Genomic DNA, 3637 nt, shown 5'->3' with positions numbered 1-3637 from the left:
CTTTAATTTCACCAGTGAAACTGATTTTAGATATTTGGCTCTGTAATTAAAGAATAAATTTCTGTTGTTTTAAGCCGTCGCTTTTGTGGTAATTTGTTCCTCGGTCATAGGAAACTAAAATAGTCTATAAAAGTCTGTTTTGTGATTCTCAGACGGGTTGCTTATTTATTCTAATATTTCAATGTCAGTATTTTTTTCCGAAAATGAATTGTTAATTTAATTGATATTTTTCATTTGGTATCTCATTTATGATCCATTTATTCCACTGAATTCTGTCTGTTTGGACAAGTAGAGACCAATAGGGAAGATGAGCTGTAGGATCATTTGATCTGCTGAAGAGAACCCAAGACATGGGACAAAACATTTGTGAACAAGTAACCTAGAACAGGATCCCCAACCCCTCCTCCTTTAATCTCTAGAAAACGAGTGAAACTCCATCTGTATTTGCAGCCGCTCCCCAGCTCTAGCGTCACCCACCACCCCAGCTCCATCTCAGACCATCAGGCATTAGATTCTCATAGGAGCACCAGTCCCTGGTGCCAAAAAGACTGAAGACCACTGACCTAGAAGACCTAATATTCCAGGAAAGAGAGAGAATATTATCTGCTCTATATGGAACGTTTATTATATCACCATTTTATTTCCCTTTCCAGTTTCTACGAGATAGATAGACCCACTATATTTCATCAACATAAATAGTGTACTACAAGATAGTGTACTACAGTAGTGTAGTAAAGTACCTTTGAATTGGAATTACACTCTGTGGAATGGTTATTGGTGTGAGGTACAGATTATTATGACTCTGGACTGAAGTGGGGGAAGTACAATCAAGATGTCCATATTCTTTTCAGCCAATAGCAGAAACTGTCAACTTCACCTTTACTTCTGCTGTTATTTGACCATGGTTTACTGGGGCCAGTTCATGAATTATGGGACTCTGTAATGTAGGTGTCACTAGAGATAACGTGGCCCTTGGGGAAGCCTATTTCCATGTAAGTTGCAATGCAGTTTCAAGAAGTTAATGGATTTTTGGTTTTAGCCAAAGGTCCTAGAAGTATGGGTGAAACAAACTGTTAGAAATTTAAAAAGTGTTTTTCATAAAAGCATTTCCTAGGTTTTTCTATTAAAAAAATCAGAGAAACATAATTTCTTTTATGATCATTGACCCCCTTATATGACAGTAATTGCTTCTTAAAGAGGACAGTCAGAACATAACCAAGTGGAAAAACTGAATGGTTTTGTTCTGTAAAGAATTTCTATGGTCTCTGTGCCTATGTGTTGGCTAAAAGATAAGCAAGTGTTTATTGAAGACTTATAGTTTTATAACAAAATTAAGCAAAGTGTCAGTTAAATGTAAATGATTCTATTTTTCAAATACCTTCCTGATGGAAATGGGAGAACTCTTCAAAGATGGGTTGGAGTCCTAGGTAGAGGAAATTTATACTTCAAGCTTAATTCTTTGTGGGCAAGTACCTAGGAGTTTATAGTTTTCATATGCTCTCTCCTTTCCTTCCATTCCAAGGCAATGGAAATACTGATAGAGGTAAATAAGACAATGTTTTTACAATTCAATGTTTTATTACAATGCTTATGAGTTTTCAGAGGTAACAAAGCAGTTGTGACCAAGGTGGGCCTGAGAGGGGAGAAGCTGTTTTCTTTGGAATGGATTCCACAAACCTCTAGCAAAGCCCAAGAATAAGTTAAATTTTACTATGTTGGGAGATGGGTTGTGCATGTATAATTGTTTATTTATAAAATATTGATAATGAAAATGCTGAAGAACAATTACAGGCTTTGCTCTAAAGGGTCAGTCTGAGAATTGACTAGAGAGATGGCATATGAATTATGGATTTTCTTTTCCAGTGGAATCTCTTATTCCAATTCCCTGAGAAATTTTATATTGTGCATATTGAAGAGAATGAGAATTAATTTAATTATTTATTTTTATCCAAAAGAAAACAGTTTTTTTGTACAACTAAGTCAATGCAATTACCATATGACCAGTTAAAAAATGTGTCATAATTGAATGCTATAGATATTTGCTTTATGTGATCAGTTTCAAAGCAGGTATAAATACAATTTTGTTAAATGAAACTATGATGAAAGCAGATAGAATTTTTTTTTTTGTTATTCAGAATGTCTTAATTTCTGTAAGGAGAATGTTTTCTTTATCTGAGGTGATACATATTGACTTACCTATCTTAATATACCAAAACTATAAGAAGGTGGAGAATGAAATCATATCATCAAAAGTTGAAACCTGCTAAGCTAAAGTAATTAAATAGGTGTTTAGGTTCTAGAAGGAGATTAGAAAAAGGGAAATAGAAAAGTAGTTTCTTTGAATTTGGAGTGAAATGGCTTTTATGTTTGAAGACGTAATGTGGGTACCTGGTCTGTGTGGAGGGAAGGGAAGGGGACTTTGGCTGTGGGCTAGGTGAGGAGTCACAGGGCTTTTAATTCAGGCTTCAGCCCTTCCTTGCAATCTCCATGGGCCTGTCTTTGCTGCACAGTGTGGGTCCTGCTGCTCATTTCTGGCTTCACGCAGCTTTCAGTTCTTGACACTGGTACCTCCCAGCTCCCACACTTTGTCAGAAATCTTTGCTATCTAAGAATCAGGCTGCTGGAGCTGAGATTCTCATCTGATTGTCAGGTAAAGAAGGTGTGATAGAGTGGAAAACACAGGATTTCCATACAGGAAAGCTAGTTTTGAATCTGGCAACTAATATTAATTAGATCTGTGACCTTGACAAGTCATTTATCTCCTTTGTGCTTCAGTTTTCTCGCTATAAAATGAAAATACTTCATAGTTTTAAGTACTACATAAGATAGCATATATAAAACAGCTAACAATGATTTGTAAGCAGTAGGGACTCAATCATTTTTTTTTTTTAAGAACTCCTAGTTCTGCCAGTCACTGAAGCACCTCCTCTTGATGGAAGGGTAGACTGCCTGGAGATAGTTCACAAATATTTCATTGTTTTGAAATATTAGCAAATGAGCAGAATAATTAAGGACTTTATATGTGCATATATACATATATATGTATACATATAAATTTTTTGGGGGGGCATCTTGTCTTTTCCTTCCCTCTTTTACTTTTCATATTTTTTCTCAGAATGGACTAACTGGGTTTGAGGTTAATGAGATTATTTCAAGTTTGGACATTGGCGTAGAGCTGCCAACAAGGCTCCCAGACAAAAATTTGAATCTCGTTTTGGTAGAAACTTCTTGATATCCCTTCGTGTGTGAGCCCCGCTCTTGCTTCCTACCATTTTTCATTTCAGTCCCAAGGGACTACCAGCATATCATGCTGCTTGTGGCAGTTGACCAGGCCAAGGATCTCAAAAACCCATTTCTCAAGAACTAGGATGTGAATTCAACTTACGTTTCTCAGGAGGAATTTCTCTTTGTAAACAGGAGTGGGTTAGCCCTTTTGGGAGGGTTAGCAGGGATGGGAAAAACCCTTCTCTGATTGCTCTCTTCCTCCTAAGTGCAATCAATCTCTTCCAGGATTTGTAGGTGGAGCTGAAGATTTGCAATGTATGGAACAGATGAGATTTATTTGACTTATATAGAACTTAAAAAATAATTTAACTGACAATTTTCAAACTCAGTAGATTTCCCACCTAAATCTAGA

This window comes from Pteropus alecto, unplaced genomic scaffold (assembly GCF_000325575.1).
Source record: "Pteropus alecto unplaced genomic scaffold, ASM32557v1 scaffold72, whole genome shotgun sequence".
Lineage (NCBI taxonomy): Eukaryota > Metazoa > Chordata > Mammalia > Chiroptera > Pteropodidae > Pteropus > Pteropus alecto.
This window is presented reverse-complemented; position numbering follows the sequence as displayed.